General features: G+C 35.3%; 1 pseudogene; it reads left to right on the forward strand.

The window, feature by feature from the left end:
• The window catches only part of LOC113315364, a 111,786-nt pseudogene that overhangs the window by 43,745 nt on the left and 43,503 nt on the right, over positions 1-24,538 (forward strand).

Consider the following 24,538-nt stretch of genomic DNA (forward strand, 5'->3'; position numbering starts at 1 on the left):
TTCATGTACACAAGCGTGCCTTTATTACTGAGCAGGTAAGTTCAATTATTCAAAACAAGACCCCACCTAAGTTTAAAGACCCAGGTAGTCCAACTACCTATTGCACTATAGGTGATCACACGATCAAAAAGGATTTATTGGACTTAGTTGTTAGTGTGAACTTATTGCCATATTCTGTGTATGTGCAGTTATGTCTTGGGGAGTTGAAACCCACCCCTGCTACGCTATAATTAGCGGACAGATCTGTAAAAATCCCCCGTGGTATTTTTGAAGATGTGTTAATCAAGGTTGATAAATTTTATTTCCCCGTGGATTTTATTGTGTTAGATACTCAACATGTGCAAAATCCAGAAAGTCATATTCCAGTCATTTTAAGACGTCCCTTCTTGGCAACGTCCAATGCTATCATAAATTGTCGTAGCAAAATATTAAATTTGTCTTTTGGCAACATGACTGTGGAATTGAATGTGTTTCATGTTAACCAACTACCCATAGATTTTGATGATAATGAATTACATGATATTAACATGATTGAGAGTCTAATATAAGACTCCTTGCCTGACATTTTGTGTATGGATCCTTTGCAAGCATGTTTAGATAACTTTGACTTAGATATCTTTGATTCTAAGTACATTAGTGAAGTACACTCTTTGCTTGAATTTGTGCCACCTATGGACATTGCTAAATGGCAGACTGCAGTGGAACCACTTTCACTCTCTGATTCCAAATATGCCCCATCTCTGGTCGAACCACCTAAGCTTGATCTGAAACCATTGCCTGATACTTTGAAATATGCTTTCTTAGGTTCTTATGATGTTTTTCCTGTGATTATTGCATCATGTTTAGACTCGAAACAGGAAAGTAAACTTTTAGAAGTGCTTAAAGAACATAAAGAGGCCTTAGGTTGAACCATCTCAGATATTAAAGGTATAAGTCCCACAATTTGCATGCATCATATAAATCTTGAAGAAAACACTAAACCATCTAGGGAAATTCAAATGAGACTTAAACCCAACATGAGAGATGTTGTTAAAGATGAGATTATGAAATTGCTTGATGCGGGTATGATATACCTAATCCCAGATAGCCAATGGGTCAGTCTCATTCAAGTTGTCCCCTTAATGTCTGGCATTACTGTAGTTCAAAATGAAATGAATTAGCTAGTCCCCGCTCGTGTGACCACATGGTGGCGAGTTTATATTGACTTTAGGAAGTTGAACACGGTAACAAAGAAAGACCACTTTCCTCTTCTATTCATTGACCAAATGCTAGAAATGTTGTCAAGGCATAGTCACTATTGTTTATTAGATGGCTACTCAGGTTATAACCAAATTCATACAGCACCCAAAGATCAACCAAAGACCACATTTACCTGTCCTTATGGTACATTTGATTATCGTCGTATGCCCTCTTGGTTGTCTAATGCACCCGCTACTTTTCAACGTTGCATGATGAGCATCATTTCTGACATGGTAGATAAATTTTTGGAAATCTTCATGGATGATTTTTCTGTCTTTGGGTCGTCTATTGATGAATGTTTGCATCATCTTACTCTTGTGCTGATTTGATGTAAAGAAAAGAATTTTGTTTTGAACTGGGAAAAATATCATTTCATGGTTAACTCAAGCATAGTTCTAGGGCATATCATTTCTGAAAAAGTCATAGAAGTAGATAGAGCCAAAGTTGATCTCATTCAACACTTGCCTCAACCTCGCTCTGTGAGGGAGATAAGGTCATTCTTAGGCCATGCCTATTTTTACCGATGATTCATCAAAGACTTTAGTAAAATTTCAAGACCCTTGTGTAGTCTTCTTGAAAAAGATGTTGCATTTGTCTTTGATGATGCTTGTAAGGAAGCATGGGAGCAATTGAAATCTATTCTCACATCTGCCCCTATAGTCAGACCACCCGACTGGACCTTACCATTTGAAATTATGTGTGATGCGTCTGACTATGCTGTGGGAGTTGTTTTAGGTCATCGAGTGGACAAACTCCCATATGTGATCTACTATGCTAGTAACACACTTAATGATGCTCAACTAAATTATTCAACAACTGAGAAAGAATTACTAGTTGTTGTGTTTCCATTGGATAAGTTTAGATCTTATTCTATAGGGTCTAAAGTCATCATATATTCTGACCATGCTGCATTAAAATATCTTTTGTCTAAGAAAGATGCTAAGGCTCGTCTAATTCGATGGATACTCTTGTTACAAGAGTTCAATCTCGAAATTCGAGATAAGAAAGGGTCTGAAAATGTTGTTGCTGATCACTTGTGTAGGTTGAATGTTGAGTCTGTTGATGAGTCTTTGCTTATTAGAGAATCATTCGCTGACGAACAATTGATGCTTGTTTCTGAAATGCCTTGGTTTGCTGATATTGTTAACTACCTTGCTACTGGTAGAATTCCCTTTCATTGGTCTAGACAAGACTGCTCTAAATTATTTGCTGAAGTGGAATATTTCTTTTGGGATGACCCATACTTGTTTAAATACTGCCCTGACCAACTCATTAGGGGTTATGTCCCCAATTCTGAACAAAGAGATGTCATCTCTTTCTGTCATGACCATGCATGTGAAGGCCATTTTAGTGCCAAGAAAACTGCTGCAAAGATCTTGCAGAGTGGTTTTTATTGGACATCATTGTTCAAAGATAGTCAAACTTTATGCGTTTCTTGTGACCGATGCCAGAAATTAGGAAGTATCTCAAGAAGAAACATGATGCCCTTACAACCTGTTTTGATTATTGAATTGTTTGATGTATGGGGTATTGATTTCATGGGTCCCTTTACTAACTCTTAAGGTAAGTTATACATTCTTGTTGCTATTGATTATGTTTCTAAGTGGGTAGAAGTCATTTCCTCCGAAACAAATGACCATAAGTAGTTCTTTCTTTTCTTAAAAAAAACATTTTCTCTCGTTTCGGAACACCTAGAGAAATAATCAATGATGGTGGTACTCATTTTTGCAATAGACCTTTTGAATCACTTATGCACAAGTATGGAATCACCCATAAGATAGCAACACCTTACCATCCTCAGACCAATGGCCAAGTAGAAGTTTATAATAGGGAAATTAAGCATATTCTTGAGAAGACTGTTAATCCTACTAGGAAAGACTGGTATTTACATTTAAATGATGCTTTATGGTCCTATAGAACTGCATAGAAAACTCCTATTGGCATGTCCCCTTATAGACTTGTGTATGGTAAAGCTTATCATCTACCTGTTGAGCTAGAACATCGTGCTTATTGGGATGTAAAGAAACTGAACTTTGATCTTGATAAGGCTGGTACCCAAAGGAAACTTCAACCAACTCAATGAGTTGGAAGAATTAAGAAATGATGCATATGAGTGCCAAAATATACAAAAATGGAATGAAAGTGTTTCATGACAAGCGCATTTTGTGCAAATCTTTCAGACCTGGTCGAAAAGTTTTATTGTACAACACTCGTTTGCATCTTTTTCTAGGAAAGTTACATTCTCGATGGTCAGGTCCATCCTTGGTACGTACTGTTTCCCCCATGGAGATGTTGAAATTGAAAATACAACAAACAAGACCATCTTCAAGGTTAATGGTTAGAGATTGAAACCATTTCTGAAGCCACTTCCAACAGAGGTTGAGACCACTGACTTGGAAGACCCCGTCTATGTGGACTAAACTGGTTCACCTGTGTACATACATATGGATTAAAAGTCCATTCTCTGTCCCTTTTCTTTTTCTTTTTGCATCATTTTTATGTGTGTTAACCAAACTTTTTGTCTTATCGTTCTATACCTTGTTGTTTGCTTTTAAAGCATTCATAAACTTTTGGTTTAGCACCATCATGTTTGCATCTGGTAATATCTTTCCTTAAATATACTATGCGATGTTCTCATGGTATGTTTTTGTAATTCTTATCATCTTTTGAAACATTGAGGACAATGTTAGATTTAGGTTTGGGGGAGTATTTTGCATATAGATTTTTTAGTCTTTTGCACCTTAAAAAAATCAAAAAATTCAAATATTTGTAAATACTTGCATAAAACCTCCAACTTTTTGAGATTTTAGAGTCAGTAGCATGCTTCTATCTATGTTTACATATAGAGTCTGACCGAAATAACTGAACTTAGAAGTACTAGAGAACACAATCGGGTTTCTTGTTTTTCTGAGCGTTAAAGTTGGATTTAACCATGCCGATGGGAAAATTAGGTGCAACAAAATTATTTGGTATTAGAGTTGTGATCACCTTTAGTGGAGACTACCTATTTTTACATCAAGCGAGGCACCGACCTTCATTTTTGTGACTATCTAAAAAGTCTTTTTAGAGTGTGTGTCACCGTACGTAAATTTCGGGTAGGAATATTGACCTACCCAAATTCGCACCACTTTCAGAATTATTTTTGATCTCTTGAGTGCTAATTCCTTCAATCATGAGGATGACGTCCAAATATGAAAACTCCTTCTTGTAGTTTGATTTGCAGTTAGCACCGCTCTCTCTCTTTCTCTCGACAACATCAACTGATCCATATAAACACATCATCATCAACGAGCATAGCAACACAAAATTTTATGAAGAAGGATTGAAATAGTCATGGGTTTACATGCAACAATACAAGGAAGAGTAACAATTCATATCCAAAGTGAAGATACAATAAAAGAGCAGAATTCGTTATACAAAATTGAATGCTTATGTTACAAGAGCAAAGAAAATCAAATAAGATGAGAATTGGTGAAGTTTATGAAATTAAGACAATACAAGTTGCGAAGAATTGAGTGATAAAGTCCTTCATCCATGGATTTAGTAGTTTCATTATTTATTTTGTTGTTAATTTGTATCTTGTTTTAATAAAAAAAAAAGTTTATTTTCTTAGTTTTGTTTAATAACACCATGGTAAAGAAGAAGAATTTAAGAAGAAATTTCAAGCAACAAGGAAATTGAAGAAAAGAGTTACGAATTGTCAAGATTCTACAAAGTTCAGAAGTTCATCATCAACATTTAAAGAGACTGAAGACAAAGATATATCTATGGATGTTGTGAGAGCGGTGTTGATTGCCGATCAGATGTGAAGGTAAGATAGTACTCCCATCCTTGCTAATGATTGATTTCCTTTCTTACCGATCATCAGAAAAATATTTTTATTCCCACAATTTAGTGGAGTCTCCAGAAATTATTTCGGAAGGTTCTCCTTCCCACCATTCAACGTGTGCAGGATCTCTCTCTTCATTCCTGCCTGCACATATGAGAGACTCAAAAAGCGGTCTTTTTGAGTGCAATTATCATAAAACCCTATTGGTGAGGCAGAAGTCGAGGCTTGTGATCACCCTCGAACCCGAATTTTTTCATATGGTGTGGTTATTTCTCGCTCAACTCTTAAGGATGAGAATGCGTTCTTTGGTATTTCCAACTTCTTGTTACTAGCATGCAAAAACTCTATGTCCTCATAGCTCCTTGGATGCTTAGGACTCTAATACGCTCTGAAGTTGGAGAAGGTTTTGTGGGTACACCTCTGGTAAACCCTCACGGGACTACAACTCGTCCACTAGAGACACCTAGGGGTTTAAAGGCTTAGTGCATTCTCTAAATGCATTCCAGAGACCAGCGACAATGGTATAGTTAGGATTTTGTAATTTCTTTTTCACTTGAGGACAAGTAAAATTCAGGTTTGGGGGTATTTGATGAGTGCCAAATATTTCATATATCTATACCTTTTTATTGGCAATTATCTCATCTTTTGCGCTTTAAAATCATATATTACCCCAAATGTTGTATTTTCATTGTCTTCAAGAATAAATAACTTTACTAATTAACTTTGTGTTTTTAGGTACTAAATAAAGCTTGAATGAATAGAGAAGCCAAAAGAGTAGAGAATTGTTGACAACGGAAGAGAGATAATAAACCTACCACTAAAAAGCAGTGAAGAATGTTGTTTGCAAGACTCAAAACTATAAGTGGGCTTGAGATACTAGCTTTAAAGAAAGTTTGGTCCTAGAATAAGATCTTCCAAGAGATAAAACCCAAGATCTAAGACCCAAATACGTTTCCATTTTGAACCATCATATTCGATGAAGCTGCTAAGTATCCAACGACATCTCCAAACTATGCATCAAATTCTACTCCACCTGCCCAATACCCTAGCACCTACCATTCTTCCCTTACTCGAGCATAAACCAAACAACTCCTTCACGTCATTTTCATCTCTCAGTTCACCTTCCTCCATCACTTCCATCCCGACCACCTCTGAGCACACCCACCCTATCAGCCACCTTCTCAATAGCCATCAATCGACCTCCTAGTCTCTATTTATATCCATCTTAGCTTCTTCTCCCAAACAGTAACCCTAGAAGCTAGGATTGAGAGAGATAAGAATAGGGTTATCTTCACACCTGGAAAATATCAAATCAAGGAGCTGTAGAGTTGTATTGCGGAAGGGGTTTGTCAGAAAAACTGTTATGAGTGAGTGGGTGTTCTCTAATTTTCGAATTGTAGTGATTGAGAGGAAATTGGTGTCTAAATAGAAGTTATTGTTGTGTAACAAAATCATCCAATTCTAGCTGGATCAACTAGTTTTCATAATATCAAAGTGTTTTAATCATCTTCATCATGTTCTAAATTCATCTACTAGGGTTTAGATAAAGCCCTATCCTTCTACTGTGTTATTCATTCTAGTAGTGTTGTTCTTGAATACTTAAATTGTTTAGGATAGAATTAATCTTAGTACTTCAACATTTTTCTCTCACAGTGTATGCCATGTATCCATTGTAGTTAGAATACCATTGTTGATTGTGCTGCAACTCATGATAAACTAGACTGTTATTGATCCTTAGATTAGTTTTGCTTTAACAAGACAATTAATGCTTTGGAGAGATACATTAGTTGCGATTAAATTATCCATCGGAAAAACACCTTAGATATAGGGTAAACTTGAATCTGTTATAAGGACAAGAATAATGCTAACATTTGAATACATAGTGTAGGTTAGAGGTGGATTTGACAATCCTAGTGCCCTCATTATCATTGTTTACAACTTTCCCTTTATATCTTTACTTTTCAATATGTTTACTAGTTCTCCTTTAGTTTCCATTGATTGTTTATAGTTTCTTTCACAATAGGAAAAATAAGTTTTTTAACCACAACATGGCACTTACACGGGTACCAGATGAAAATGAGATTTTGAACACTCTAAAGCTAATGCAACCGTGGTCCGTGGAAGGCACTGGGATCGGACGTCTTCCCACCAAGATATTTTCAATCAAACTAGAACACAGTTAAGGATGAAATGGTTAAAATTGTCAAAAGCTTTTTTGTTAGAGCACTGCTCGGTTGAACTGGCAAACGTTTCTGTCTCAAGCTTGTTTGTCAAGTTTAGTTGTCAAAACTATAAGTCTTGATTTCTAGTCTACTTATAGCAATGTGTAGTTGACCTTTAGACTTCACGACATTCATCGATTGAAGACGAATAACGACTAAGGGGATCTTGTGGAACTTCATCAACAAAAGGTACGTGGAGACTTGAACTCATCTATCACTCAGAAGTCTATTTCCATTCTCTCTCATCGAGACAAAAGTCGTATAGCTATATAGACTTTACATTATACACACTTGATATTTCGAGTTGAGTTTAACTCGCTTACATATTTCTCGAAATATGTGTTGGTAAGCTTTCTCTTTAACCAATTTCTTCTTTTATTCTTGACGAAAGTCAAAAGATGATCATGTGAAAATCGCCTGGTAACATCTTACATGATTTGTGTGAGACAATCATTTGTGTAGACTCGGAATATTTTGTATTGATCATTCGATCACTTGAAAATTGTTGTGAAGCTAATATTTTGTGTGAGACAGCTATTCTCATCTTCCAAGAATGTTTCAATGATTGAAATGGGAGTTTAGAACAATTAACCTTTGATTGGATATAGCACAGTATGCGTACTTTTAAGCTACCTGGTGCAAGTGTATTCCAAGTCAGGGAATTTAATATGCATACCCCTATGCATACTGATTCAACAGTTGAAGTCCGGGAACTACATTATGCATACCCGTATGCATACTGATTCAACTGAGTTCAGTCATGAACGACAATTATGCATACTCATTTGCATACTGGCGAACAAGACCAAGTCCGGGAACTTAGGTATGCGTACCGGTTTGCATACCTGAGTGGGTTAAGTTCTAAAATAGGTTATGTATGTTTACATACTCATGAAAATATACATTTATATAATAAGGAATGCAATCTTTGGAAACCGTGGCTATAATGTTCATGAATGGATTCGAGTGAATCAAAGACGATTTTGCTTCAATTGTGTCTTGTATACTTCTATGAGAATATAAACAATTGAAAAACTCTATAACTAGTTTCATTTGAGTCATTTGAACTAGTTGTGATAAAGATGAACAAGGTTGATATGAAAGTGTTCATATGGATAACTTCGGTTAACTAATGTTGAGCCAACCAAGTGTACACGTTTAGGTACGGTTACCCATATCAAAATGAAGGCACATTTCATCTGTGTGTAACAATCTAAGTCAATCTAACGGTTGGAATAATATTAGCTTGATTCTAATCAGGTTTTCATCTAACGGTGAATATTTAATGCATTGTTACCAAGGTAGTGTTGATTGCAAACCCTGATTTAAAGACTATATAAGGGAGAACTCTAGATATTGGGAACCTAATACCCACATCTCATGTGTGATACTAGTTGCGACTAGAGTCGATTCTCCTATAACCTAGGTTTTTCCTTAAACAATTATAGGTTAACGACTTAAAGACTTCATTGGGATTCTGAAGCCAGACCCAACATTTTCTCTGTAGTTGCGCATTCTGATCTTACTTTGTTTTATCGTATTGAGTACTATCTTCTCTAAGATTTGCTCGAGATTTAATCTTCGATAGGTAAGATAAAAAGTAGTTACAAAGATTTGCGTCTCATTCTTTGTGATTCCACAAAATCTTGTTTCGCTACCATACGATTAAGATTATTGTGAGGTAATTGATATTACTAAGATGTTCCTCGGGAATATAAGTCTGGTGTATCAATTGGTTAATGTTCACCTTGATTTATCAAAAGACGGAACAAAAAACTCGTGGGTATTTCAGTGGGAGACAAATTTATCTATTCAATAGACTTTTATGTGTGAGACATATTTGTTTATCAAGTCTTCGACTTTGGGTCGTAACAACTCTTGGTTGTGGGTGAGATCAGATAAGGGAATCAAGTGCGTCGAGTCCTGCTGGGATTCAGAGGCATAAGGAACGCGACTGTACCTTAATTAGTGGGGGATTGGTTAGGTCTCAACTTAATTCCAGCCTGAAGTTAACTTGTAGTAGCCTAGAGTCTTTAACGGCTTAATACGGTATGGTGTCCAAATCTTGACTAGGTCCCGGGGTTTTTCTGCATTTGTGATTTCCTATTTAACAAATTTTCTGGTGTCTGTGATATTTCTTTTCCGCATTATATTTTTATATAATTGAAATATCACAGGTTGTGCGTAGTTCAATCAATTTGTGAATCCAACAATTGACGCTTGGATATTGGTCATTGGTACCATCCAAGTTATTTCTGTTATTAATCCGGCTCACAAATCTGTATCTGTTCAATTGCAGATTGATTTGAGAAATTGAGATATAACTCTTAGATATATTTTCCTTGATTGAGTCTGACTGTGTAGTTGATTCTCTTGGAATTATACCAGAGTTAGTCCATACAGATTGCCTAAATGAAATACTGGGTGTGGTTTTTAGACCCCCGCTTTTTCATTTTTTGTCTCTGAAAGATTTAAAAAAAAAGGTGCGCGAGACAAACCTATGTTTAATACCTAAATATAAGTTTTATCAATCCCCAGGAGATTATACGCCAATTTCTTTATGCAACACAACCTATATGCTAATCTCGAATATCTTATCTACTCGGCTCAAGGTGCGGTAGGATAAAATTATTTTACCCATGCAAGCAACGTACGTACCCGGACGTCAGATAAGTGACAGCACCACTTCGGCCCATGAACTTATCCATTGTATAGTGAGGAAAAAACCAAGACCGGGTTTATGGCTCTAAATCTCGGTATATCTAAAGCTTTGACCATGCCGAGTGGTCCTTTTTGTACAAAGTAATTAGGATTCAACATCAAATGGTGTGACCTTATCAAAGAATGTGTAAATACTTCTTATATACAAGTCCTTCTTAATGGTTCACCAAGTAAAGCGTTCACACCAACCAGAAGCATATGACAGGGTGACCCCATATCACGGTATTTATTCTTACTTAAGTATGGAGAAGCATTACAAATATCGTACCATCAAACAAGAAAATGGCTAGGGTGATAAAATTATCTGGTAAGCAATACAAGATGTGTAAGCAAGAAACTGAAACTGTTCACAAGCGTTGCTATCTCAAGCTTGTTTTTCAAATCTCAAGCTTGTATGTCAAGTTTATGTGAACAAAACTATAAGTCTTGATTTCTAGTTTGCTTATAGCTATGTATCGGATTAAGATAGAATGTGTAGTTGAGCTTTAAACTTCACGACGTTCATCGATCGAAGACGGAGATCTACTGAGGAGATCTTGGAGGAACTTCATCAACAAAAGGTATATGAAAACTAAAACTTATCTATCACTCAGAAGTCTATTATATTCTATCTTCTATTGAGACTAATTTGTATAGCTCTATAGACTTTTACATTATACACATTTGATATTTCCAGCTGAGTTTAAATCACTTATATCTTTCTCGAAATATGTGTCGAAAGCTTTTTGCTTTAGCTACGTTCATCATTATTCTTGGCGAGTTTAGTTGGAAACAATTTATTTGTTGGAAACTAAATAATAAGTCAAAAGATGATCATGTGAAAATTGCCTTGAGACATCTTACATGATTTGTGTGAGACAGTCATTTGATATCGACTCGGAATGTTTCGTATTGATCATTCGATCACTTGAAAATTACTTATAAGCTAATAGTTTGTGTGAGACAACTATTGTCGTCTTCTAAGGATGTTTCAATGAAAATGGTAGTTTAGAACTATTAACCATTGTCTGGATATAGCACAATATGCATACCAGTATGCAAACTGTTGTGGTATGATTCAGGTCCGGATACCAATTTTGCATACCAGTATGCGAACGGTTTTAACTGTTAAAGTCCGGGAACCAAGTTTGCATACCAGTATGCGAACGGTTCTACCTGAGTTAGGTCCGGAACGACAGTATGCATACCGGCTTGCGAACTGTCGGACAAGACCAAAGTACGGAACTTAAGTTTGCGTACCCGTTTGCAAACTGAGGTGTTTTAAGTTATAAAATCGGTTAAGTATGATTTCATACTCATGAACAAATATATTTATAAATTAAGTAATGCAATCTTTGCAAACCGTGGCTAAATGTTCATGAATTGATTCTCTTGAATCAAATCCAATTTTGTTTCAATTGTGTCTTGTATACTTCTATGAGAATATAAATAATTGAACAACTCTTTGAGTAACAAAATTAGATTCATTTGATTATAATTTGATCTAGAAGTGTTAGATAAATGTGGTTAATACAAAAGTGTTCATATGGCTAACTTCGGTTAACTATTGTTGTGCCAACTCAATATACACATTTAGGTACGGTTACCCTTATCTAAATGAAGGTATATTTCATTTGTGTGTAACAAGCTAAGACCATCTAACGGTGGAGAGATATTGCTTTGGTGTTAAGCAACTTAGCTTGAATCTTAAATCAGGATTTCATCTAACGGTGAATATTGACTGATTTTTTCTGAGCAACCCTGATTTGAAGACTATATAAGGGAGAACTCTAGCAACTGGAAAACATAATCCCCACACCTCCTGTGTGATACTAGTTGCGTACTAGAGTCGATTCTCCTTTAACCTAGGTTTTTCCTAAAACCATTATAGGTTAACGAATTAAAGACTTCATTGGGATTCTGAAGCCAGACCCAACTATTTTCTCTGTAGTTGCGTGTTCTGATCTTACTTGTTCTATCGTATTGAGTACTATCTTCTCTAAGATTGGCTCGATATTTATCTCCGATAGGTAAGATATAAAAAGTAACCACAAAGCTCTTCTTCTCATTTTTTGTGATTCCACAATAACTTGTTCTACTACCATATAGTTAAGCTATTGTGAGGTTATTGATATTTTTAGGATGTTCTTTAGGAATATAAGATCAGATTATCAATTGGTTCATGTTCACCTTGATTTATCAAAAGACGGAACAAAAACTTCATAGGTATTTCTGTGGGAGACAGATTTATCTACCAAAATACACTTTTCTGTGGAGACATATTGGTTTATAAAGTCTTCGACTTTGGATCGTAGCAACTCTTAGTTGTGGGTGAGATCAGCTAAGGGAATCAAGTGCGCAGAGTCCTGCTGGGATTCATAGGCGTAAGGAACGTGACTGTACCTTAATCGGTGTGAGACTTGGTTAGGGCTCAACTACATTCCAGTCCGAAGTTAACTTGTAGTGGGATAGTGTCTGTAGCGGCTTAATACAATATGGTGTTGAAAACTGGACTAGGTCTCGGGGTTTTTCTGCATTTGCGGTTACCTTATTAACAAAACTTCGGGTGTCTGTGTTATTTCTTTTCCGCATTACATTTGGTTATATAATTGAAATATCACATGTTGTACGTAGTTCAATCAATTGGTAAATCCAACATTTGGTTGTTGATTGAAATTGATTGAAACTTGAACATTGGTCTTTGGTATCGTTCAAGTTATTTGTCATATCAATCAGGCTCACAGATCTCTATCTGTTCGATTGCGGATTGTATTGAGAAATTGAGATACAACTCTTGGATATATTTTCTTGATTGAGTCAGTCTGTCTAGTTGATTCGCTTGGAATTATATTGGAGTTAGACCATACAGATTGACGAATGAAATATTGGGTGTGGTTGTCAGACCCCCGCTTTTTTAAGAAACTACAAGACATATCCTGTGGGAATATCCTTTTTCCAAATAAGTATTGACATCTCGACCAGGAGAGAGAGAAAGTATATTGAATCCAGATACCTGTGTGCAAGACTCGGTCAAAAGATGGTTTAGCAATAACTTCTTTAAACTCGATGATGACTGGATTGTCAAGATGGACATTACATCCTGGGAAATTTTTAAGGCACGATGTATATGTGTTTTTGAGGATGTTAAACCGAACCTGGTTGAGGTTATCAGGATAATTAATTTACTTAAGAACTCCTCATGGATGAAAAATGGTTCAGAAACACCATTCTGGTGTTACTAGTAGTATTCCATTATCAAATGGATACCACCAACTTATCCTTATTACTCAATCTGCTAGTTGTGATGCTTTTTTTAAAATTGTTTGTTCTACTTGTCATTCAAGATGGGGATTAATATGTCATTCTTTTGCAGGCCATTTAATCCAAGCAAGCTGCACCTATGCGAATGGACTCTTGAACGCCGAAACTATAGATAGTTCTACGACAATCTATGTTGTGTGTGGGTGAACTAGGATTACAAATTGTTTACTTCCAGATGGATGTGAAATTGATGATCAATGCAGTCAATGGAGATTTCTGAATAGCAACATGGGGTAACGAAGTTTTAATTTTAGAGATAAAGTCTATCTTAGATAAACATCCTTTTTGGTTTTGCAAGTTTATAAGTAAGAAAATAAACAACCTAGCTGATAGAGTGGCGAGGCATGCTAAAACTCATATAATTTCTCAAGTGTGGTATGCACACCTTCCACCTTTCATTGCTTCTGCAATATTAGAAGATGCAATAAACTTTGTTAACAAATCTCATTAATAAAATTTCTCAGTTTAGTATTTAAAAAAATAGTTTCTTAACACAAAAGATCTTATAACATATTTCTCACAAGTTTCAATATGGGGTTGAAATTCACCTGGAGATAAAAAAAAGTCATCAAGGTTTTTAGGTTCTTCAAAAGCAAGCTTTGTTGATTAAGAAGCCCTAACAGGATCCCGAAAGAAGAAAGACCAGTTGTTTTGGGTTCCTGAAAATTCAGATTTGAAATCTTATCATTTCAGATGGAAAAGAAGAGTTTGTCAAGCTTGGAAATTCTTCTAACCCAAAATTAAAATTATTACCAGATGATTTAGTAGAATTTCTTCGTTCCTTTTTTTTGGATCAGTCAACATATTTAAATTCATTCAAACCAAAATACTGATTACATGATCGCTTACAAGAATAACAAAAACATAAAAATACAAGTTGATGATTAAACCCCTAATACAATTAAAGATACCAATTATAAGTATATCGCGGAGAGAAAAAGCTATAAACCGTAAAGATACTCAATTTTTGTTTATGTAGTAGGGAAAAATGATGGTATTATCCATAATCAATTCCGACCATTGAATATGATTTTTTTCTTCTTTGATAAGAGATGCTCCTAAAAGAAAGGAGTACTTTTCCCGTAATCTTGTACACCGAAACGAACCCGGATGCCCTAAATCTCTTACATTAAAAATAGATTCAAAGCGATACCATGTTAGATGATTGATGTTTTTTAATTAAAAATAGCAAGCCACGATCCAGCCATGAAGATTTGAAAAAATCGCCCGCAAAGCGAAGAGACAATCACGCAAAAGAAATACGCCGAAAAACATCAAAACAAAAGAAAACATGTTTTATTTGATTAACTAATGACTAAAACTTAAAAAACAAAAGAAATCTTGCTCAGATCTGGTCCTTTTGGACCAAATCTGAGTAAGAAGCTGATGAAAGCTTTTTTTTTTTTGGAGAGAGAAACATAGAGAAGAAGAAGAGTTTTCTCCTGCAAAGAATCTTCTTTTCGTTAATCAATGCTTGTAGAAAGTATTGAAGGATATTTAGCACTTCCAACTATGGTGAAAACTCATTTTTTTTCTTTTTGAAACCAAGTCTCAGAGGAGCTTGATGAAAAAAAAAATCCTTAATCATTTCCCAACCACCCACATTTTAGATCCATATGGAATAACTGAAGGTCTAGCAATTGCTTGGGTGGATGATTTTCACTTTGAAGTGGTTCAATGGAACCTTAACATGATCAATATCATTGTTAAAAATAAATTCAATTATAAAGAATGGCTCTTAACATGCTTTTATGGTTCACCTAAAGATGATAACAAGTTAGAAATTATGGGTTATCTAGAAGACATAGAACAGAGAGTTATCTTAAATACAATGCCTTGTCTTGTAATAGGTGATCTTAACATAATTTTCAATAGTGAAGAAAAACAAGGGGGTCTTCCTTTTTATAGGAAAAAAGTAGAGCCAATACTAAACTTATTACAGAGAACATGTCTAAAAGATTTAGGCTTCACTGGAAATATATTCACTTGGAGTAACAAAAGAGAAGGAACTGCAAATATTAAACAAAGGCTAGATATGGCTATAGCTATTGCTGAATGGAGTGATGAATTCCAACAAGCATCTTTGAAAAATTTGGTAGCAATTGGCTCAGATCATGGGCCAATATGTCTCACTTTGAATCCTTCACACTCTATCCTAGTCCCAACTTTCAAGTTCTATGACACTTGGCTTAAGGATGCATCTTGTATAGAGGTTATTAAAAGGTCTTGGATTTCAAATACAAATAGTCATGTCATAGATCTAATTGAGAACATTTCAAATGCAGGTACTAACCTTAGCAAGTGGAAAAAAGGATATTTTTGGAAAACTAAGTAAAAAGATTAAGGGCCTACTCAGGAACATAGAAACCTTAGAAGCTAGACCAAATACACAGAATACATAACACTTAATTAACAAAAAAGTACTGGAACTAGAATCCCTATATGATACATAAGAAGAAATTGCAAAGCAAAAATCTAGGAACAATACCATAGCTTTAGGAGAAAGGAATACAAATTCTTTTCACATTCAAACCTTAAAGAGGAGGAAAAGAAATAACACATACTGCATACATGATAGAAATAATAAGGTAGTATCATCAAGAGAAAAAATTTAGGAAGTACTAACATCTTATTTCTCTGAGATGTTCACTGAATCCTCAACTGACTCAGAAGAAACCATTTTCACACACATTAAGAGTACGATTTCACAAGAAAAAAATTCTTTTGTTACTGAAATCCCTTCTTCTGAAGAGATTTGGTTAGTAGTAAAAAAGATGAAATCCAACAAAGCTCCAGGGCCAGATGGTTTCCCTGTAAGCTTTTTTAAACACAATTGGGATATTGTGGGTCCTCAGCTAGTAGCAGTAGTCCAGGACTTCTTCAAAAATAAGAAGTTAGATGACAATCTTAACAAGACTTTTATGTTCCTCATCCCAAAAACAAAAAACCCAAAGTCCCTTGCAGATTACAGACCTATAGGACTCTGTAACACTCCTTACAAAATAATAACAAAACTGATGGCAAATAGATTCAAAAAATCTTTAGAAAACATAATATCACCTCTACGATCAGCTTTCCTTTCATCTAGGAAGATTTCAGACAACATTATTGTTGCACATGAAATTGTTCACTCTATGAAAAAAAATGCAAAAAGAAAATAGGTAACCTAGGTCTAAAGATCGACATGTCCAAGGCCTTTGATAGGGTAAATTGGAATTTTCTCATAAAAACATTAAGAGCTTTTGGTTTCTCTGAAGATTGGTACACTTTAATCCATCAATGCATCTCAACTTCCTCAATAGATGTTCGACTAAATGGAAATCTTTGTGATGAGTTTAAACCCACTAGGGGCATAAGACAAGGGGACCCTTTGTCCCCTTATCTGTTCATTCTGTGTATGGAGGTCTTCTCTAGATTGCTTAGCCACTTAGAAACTCAAAAAACGTATAGAGGATTAAACTAACTCCTAATGCCATAGAAATATCACATCTGTTCTTTGCATTTTACCTACTTTTTTTTTTTATAAAAGCAGACCTTATCAGTTGTAATAACTTACTGGAAGCTATAAAATTGTTTAGTAAAGCTTTAGGACAAGTCATTAACTTCACAAAATCTAGACTTTTCTTCAGTAAGAAAGTCCATAACAAACACAAGGGCATAATTTGTAGGTTAATGAAAATAAAGAAGATCAATATGAAAGACACACACTTAGGAATCCCTCTGTTCATTGGCAGATCAAAACTCAAGGCCTTTGATAACATAATAGAAAAAATGGAACAAAGAATAAAGATTTGGTTAGGAAAAATAATTTCACAGCCTAGTAAGATAGTTCTAAATAAATCTGTGCTATCTAGTATGCCCATTTTATCATAGGATGCTTTGTCTTACCAATAAAGATAACCCAAAGGATCAATAATATTCAAAGAGACTTTTGGTCGGGAAAACACACAAATTCTAAAGGAATCTACATAAAAGCTTTTGACTTCTTATACAGACCTATAGAACAAGGAGGCCTGGGTTTTAAAGAAGCTAATAAAGTTAACCAGGCAATGATCAGTAGACTAGCATGGAGATTATTTAGTCATCCAAATGATTTATGGGCTCAAATTTTAAAGAGAAAGTATTTCAAAAAAGCTGGAGCTTTACTATCCAAGAAGAAATCAAATGCTTCTTGGATTTGGAACTGTATTCTACAAGGCATAGCACACATAAAACAATACAATATATGGGAGGTAGGAGATGGTTCATCCATCAATATTTAGGAAGACAGATAGCATCCTGCCATAACTGAAACTCTGGCAAAGTCTGTCCAAATGACTAACACCCACATAACACTTTTGTATGAGCTAATTCACTCTGACACAAAGAAGTGGAACATTCAATTACTCAACTCTATCTTTGATAACTCTATAGTGCAGGAAATTCTTAATATCAACCTATTCACAACAAGAGCTGGTAACCTGAGAAAAAACAAATTTCGACGGAAACTAACCAAAAATGGGGAATTTTCTGGCAAGTCATTATATGCAAAACTTCTCAATCCTTCCATTCTGGTTTCTCATGAAACAAGGAGATTCTGGAAGGGTTTATGGAGTATGGATATATCTCAAAGAATAAAACTTTTTATCTGGAAATGCTTGCAAGATGTACTACTAACTAAAACAAAGATTAAATCATCTATTGATAAAGACAACAATTGTGTTTCTATCACTCAGAGAAGGAATTTACTTATTACTTGTTTTTCGAATGTGCATATGCAAGAGTTGTTTGTGAAAATGTGGGGGTCTAATAACCACACCCAACAATTCGTTTGGCAATCTGAGAGGACTTACTCCAATACACTTTCTAGAGAATCAGAATAAAGTATATCAAAGAGTTTAATATCTCCAATTCTTAATTCAATCCACAATCAGCAAATAGAAATCTGCGAGACTGATTGAATATAAGAAGAGTAACTTGAACGGTACCAAAGACCGATATTCAAGTGTCAATCAATGTAAATCAACAACCCAAGGTTGGATATTCTAATTGATTGATCTTAACGCACAACCTGTGATATTTCAATTATATAACAAAATATAATGCAGAAAAGAAATAACACAGACGCCAGAATTTTGTTAACGTGGAAACCGCAAATGCAGAAAAACCCCGGGACCTAGTCCAGATTGAAAACCACACAGTACTAGCCTACTACCAATTAACTTCGGACTGGACTGTAGTTGAACCCTAATCAATCTCACAATGTTTCAAGGTACAGTTGCGCTCCTTACGTCTCTGATCCCAACATGATACTACACACTTGATTCCCTTAGCTGGTCTCACCCACAACCAAGAGTTGCTACGACCCAAAGTCGAAGACTCGATAGACAAATCTTTCTCATACAGAAAAGTCTATAGGATTGAATAAATCTGTCTTCCACGAAAATACCCAAGAGTTTTTGTTCTGTATTTTGATAAATCAAGGTGAACAAGAACCAATTGAAAAGCCAGACTTATATTCCCGAAGAACATCCTAGAATTATCAATCACCTCACAGTAAACTTAATCGACTAGCGAAACAAGTTATTATGGAATCACAAACGATGAGACGAAGTTTGTTTGTGATTACTTTTCTATCTTGCCTATCGGAGATATAAAATCTCGAGCCAATTATTTCAATTGCACTCAACACGATAGAAATAACAAAATCAGATCATGCAACTACAAAGATAATAGTTAGGTCTGGCTTCACAATCCCAATGAAGTCTTCAAGTCGCTAACCTATAGGGACTCGAGAAAAAACCTAAGGTTAAAGTAGAATCGACTCTAGTTATGCAACTGGTAACACACATGAGGTGTGGGGATTAGGTTACCCAGTTGCTAGAGTTCTCCTTTATATAGTTTTCAAATCAGGGTTTGCAATCCAAGTTACCTTGGTAACAAAGCATTCAATATACACCGTGAGATTAAAAACCTGATTCAACCAAGCTAATATATTTCAACCGTTAGATCGAACTTAGCTTGTGTCACACAAATGAAATGTACCCTCATTTAGGTTTATGTAACCGTACCTAAACGTGTACACCAGGTTGGTTCACAAATAGTTAACCGAGGTTATCCATATGATTACTCTCATATCAACCTTATCCATCTTAACTATAAGTAATTCAAATGACTCAAATGAAACTAGTTAAAGAGTTGTTCAATTGTATAGAAAACACAATCAAAACCAAATCGGTTTGATTCACTTGAATCAATCATGAACATTATAGCCACGGTTTGCAAAGATTGCATTCCTTATGATTTAAATGTTTAAGTTCATGAACTGACTGATTTGACAAAGTAACCAGCTTAAGTATGCGTACGGGTATGCGTACTTAAGTAACAGGATTTTGAGTTTGTTAAGTTTCCAAACTCAGCAGAAATTTTCGGTTCGAAAACTTCCGCCAGTATGCGTATGGGTATATGTACTTAAGCAACCGGATTTTATAATTCCCAAACTCAGCTGATATTTTCGGTTCGAAAACTTCCGCCAGTATGCGTACGGGTGCGTATACTTACACTACAAAAAATCCTAGCAAAGGCCACTAAAATCTCGCAACTACCTCAAAAAATTAGTTGCCAAATGCTTTGGGAACTAGTCAATGGCAACTACTAGTTCCTGTATACTTCGGCAACAAATTGATCGCAATTATTACTTTTATTAGTTTCTGAATTCTTTAGCAACAAAAAAATGACAACTACAAGAAATATGCTAGTATCCTAATGCTTTCGAAACTAGGAAACGACAACTGCTAGTTCCTATATACTTAGGCAACATGTTAATCACAACTACGGTTTTCATTAGTTTCCAAAAACATCAGCAACAAACATATGGAAACTTAATAAAACACACTAGTAGCCTCATATTTATGCAACTAAGCTTCAACAATTAACCTATTGCCTAGTTGCGTAAGCCTTTGGAACTAAACGCCAGCAACCTCAAATTGCCAAAGGTTTGAGCAACACGGTAACACCAAACTATATTTTATGTTAATTGTTAAGCCTTATCCGACCACTAAAACTCAACAATTACAAGAAAGTTTTTTTGTAATTTTAACAAAGTCATCTTACCATTAATAAAAGTTATTATCCTATGCAGTAACAATTGTATCATATAAAGTTTTTCATACAATTTGCAGATAATGAAAAAACACAGTTGAATTGATGTACCAAACTTCCTAGCCAAATGTCATGGTATTCGTACACTTCCCACAACATCAAACAAAAAAGCTCATAGCAATAAGCTCATAGAAAAAATCCGGAGATTGATTTTATACAACAACAACGCAGCCTTTAGTCCCGGTCCAACTGGGGTCTGCTAGCAACAACCAAGCCTAAGTCGTAAAATGCAGATCGAAGATTGGCTTTATAATTGAATAATATCTGAACAATATTTTTTTATTGGATAAGAAATATGTACATTTTTTTAGTTATGTAATGGAAGTTGCATGACAGTTCATGTCATTCAGAAAAACATGTTCAATACATACAGGTCTACAAGACGAAAATGAAGTGATCTTCTACGTGTGGTATAAGCAAAAGATTATAAGTCTGTTTAAAAGATAACATGTAACAAACATTTCTCCTTTTTTAGTATATAAAATTTAAATACACAGGTCAAAAGGGTGAATACGTATAGAATAGATCCAAATTAACATTACTCCCTTGTATTGTTACCACTGCCAATTCCAAATAAAACAATAATCCTTTGTCTCTGGATCATAACTTTAACATGCTTATCAATTAACACGAGGAGTTTGGCAGTAGCATATTACCTTGTCTCCTTCACCAATTCCGCATACACACATATGCATACTCCTGGTTCCCGGTCTATGGATTTATACACTAATGTGCGAACACACTATATATGCTTATATCCAAAGATGGTTACATCCTCAACTCTTTATTTCAATCATTGAAACATTCTTCTATAATGAAAATAGTCGTTTTCACACGCTATTAGCATCAAAGCAATTTTTAAGATATTAAAATAATCATTATCGAAACATTCCAAGTCTACATCAAATGATTGTATCACACAAACCATGTAAGATGTTACTCGGAAATTTTCTTATGATATAAGATGAACCTGGTCGAAGCGAAAGCTTACCAACACATATTTCGAGAAATATGTAAGCGAGATATACTCAGCTCGAAATCTCAAATGTGTATAGAGAAAACTATAGCGTAACACGACTTATGTCTCAATATAAGAGATAGTAGAAATAGATTTTCCAAGTGATAAATGAGTTCAATTCTCCACATACCTTTTGTCGAAGAAGTTCCACAGGCTCCCCTTAGTAGTTCTTCGTCTTCAAGAGACGAACGCCGAGAGATCTAAGCTCACTACACTATCTATATCCTAGTCCGAGACATCCATAAATAGGCTAGAAATCAAGACTTATAGTTTTGATCACTAACATTGACAAAAATTCTTGAGATAGCAACGCATGCGAGTTCGACCGAGCAATGCTCTAACAGTTTGGAATCTATCTCCAATGCCATCAAAGGGAGTACATCTTATCTCTAACAGTAAATCTTTCTTAGATCATTACAGTGAATGAAAAACAGGAAATCTACAATCTATCTCTATGGCTTTGGTTGCAACTAAATGTTGGTTTATATGGAAAGAACGGTGCCTTAGAGTTTTTGAAAACAAAAATAGAACACCGGAACAATTAGCAATAGATATCACCAGACATGTTGCTTATTAGCATCCAACAAATAGGACACAGAACAAAGCAATTAGTAGTAAGCAAAGTATCCTGAATATCAAATGGAACTTGCCTTCTACAAATACAAATAAGATTAACTGTGATGCTTCATGGTTGTCTGAAATTACTAATACTGGGTTTGGATTCACATTGCGTAATTGGACATGAACTTTCCAAGCAGCAGCAATAGGGAGTTGCAGAACCTTCTCATCAGAAGAGGCAGAAGCTGTAGCTCTTCTCAGAGCTACTCGATGAGCTGTTACAAACAACATACAACATTTGGTGATTGAAGAGGAAAACCAGGCAACAATCATTACCTACAAGGAAAGGATTCAACAGTCCAATAGCAATGCATATCTATTTTAGAAGAAGTTAAGTTATTAGCAGAGAAACTAGTCTATTTTTTAGGTTTTCAGTATGTAGACAGGAGAGCAAACAAGGTGGCAGATTTGTTAGCAAAGAAGGGAAGAAGCATCAACATTACAACTTTTTGGAATGCCCAAGCTCCTAGTTTTTTAATTCCTTCAATTGCTTTTGACACTGTCAAAGCTTGTGAACTTTGTAATGTAAAATAACAATATTTCTGTAAGTTTTCAAGCCGATGTTAATACTAGAGATTCAGCCATTGGAAGAGCTACTCAACAAGAGTTGATCTCTGAAGAGACTCAATCTGCAATGACGGAAGCCAGTAATCTAAGTCTTATTTTCAAAAAAAAAAAAAAAATTATGATGGAAATGAATTTTATTTTTACTTCAATTTCTGTGTCGTATCATCGGAGACACGATTGGCAAAGTGGATAAGTCATGCTCGTAAGCCATGTAATTAATGAAAAATATTTTTAGAGATGAAGGATACTTTCGGGATAGTAGCGCAACCACAACAAAGACGTCCCTCGTTCACCCCCAGCATCTAAGCCACAACTAGCAATGTTGCCATAAGCGCGCACAAGTCCTCCCTAATCTGCTTGGGTAAAAATCATCATCATGCGTTTCGTGAATACCCCTCCCTAAAGGATGTAACGTCCAACAAGTGTAACCTCGGTCTTATCTCCTCAGGATTAATGATTCGGGCGTACAACACGCTAAAGATTAAGAATGTTGTGAAGCTTTCAACTTTTGCCGTATTAAAGAAGAAAAGATGCTTTCTTAACAGATCTCCATGCTAATCCTATTAGCTACGTTGCTACAACAATAAAGAACATGCACACCCCTATGTGAAAACTAATTACTACTAGGGCGTAGGTAGACATAACAAGATAAAGAAAAAGAAGCCAAAGAAGAACATCTGATTAGATCTAACAAATCCCTGAAATCGATCTTCTTTACTTTGAATGCTAGTAATTTGTATGAACCAGCTAGCTAAACATAGGCATAGTCTTTTACTTCAAATTGTATATGCATTGTTAACAGGTATCAAAAGGCTGAGCTTTTGACGTTATTACTAACATGCAAAACTAATTATCACCAGTTAAAGAATGCATACGCGATTCCATTGTGGTCCGAAACAGTGGACGCTCTATAAGTGCTAACAGTATGCTAGAAATCATACGAGCTTACTAGGCAATTGTAGTATAATCACCGCTAACGTTTTAAATTTAATAGATAAAGTGGATTAACCCTTCAGCCACGGGTCCACGTTGCTAAACGACACATAATTTGTGGGTTAATCAATGTTTTGTGCTAATTAGATAGTGTATCAGATGAGTAGTACCATAATTAGTTTTGGGTAGCTTTTACTACTCCTTTTTCACTTAACCTAAAACTAGGTGTTTTACGTATGTACACTCCATTTCAATTCTAGATTAAATTGCTAGGCAGCAGGTTATTTAAGATCTCAAGGACTAATTAGTAGTACTAATTTTAGTAAACATTGGGCAGGGTACTATGACTTTATGATCATCTAGCTGTTTAGGCATATAAATGATCTGTTTTAGGTGGGAGTCCTAATTAAAAGCTTCCTCTTCTAGAGCTTAGGTTTTGTTTGTGGTCCTAAAACTGTTTTTGTAGGTTGCATTGATCATTACTACATAGCTTATAAACTTAAATGCATTTCTGGCCATGCAGTTGGGTTTTAAAGGTCTAAAGTTGTAAGACCAAACAGCTGGGTAGTCTTACTCATTTGCTAGAGACTTTTTTTTAACAAAAAGGAAACTCACTAGGGATCATCATGGATTAGCAAACACAGCCCCTAAAAAATGTACTATATGGGTTTAAGAATCAAATTTCATCAACCTAATGATCATGGATTAGGTTGGAAAGGAAATGAAATTTTATTTTAATTTTTCTAAATCCTTCATTAGAATAATGCTAATCCTTTTGTTAGCTTAGCTATGTGGTCCATCAAGATTTAAAGTTAAGTTCTTTGTCCCTGAGATGGATAAAGATTTAAGATGCTTTTGTCTGTGCAACTGATTAAATAATCCCCTAACCATGTAGATGATTTTTGCATGGGGTCTAATTGAACCAAACAACAAATATCTCTCTAGCAGATT

The sequence above is a fragment of the Papaver somniferum genome, chromosome 10 (assembly GCF_003573695.1).
Source record: "Papaver somniferum cultivar HN1 chromosome 10, ASM357369v1, whole genome shotgun sequence".
In the NCBI taxonomy this organism is placed as follows: domain Eukaryota; kingdom Viridiplantae; phylum Streptophyta; class Magnoliopsida; order Ranunculales; family Papaveraceae; genus Papaver; species Papaver somniferum.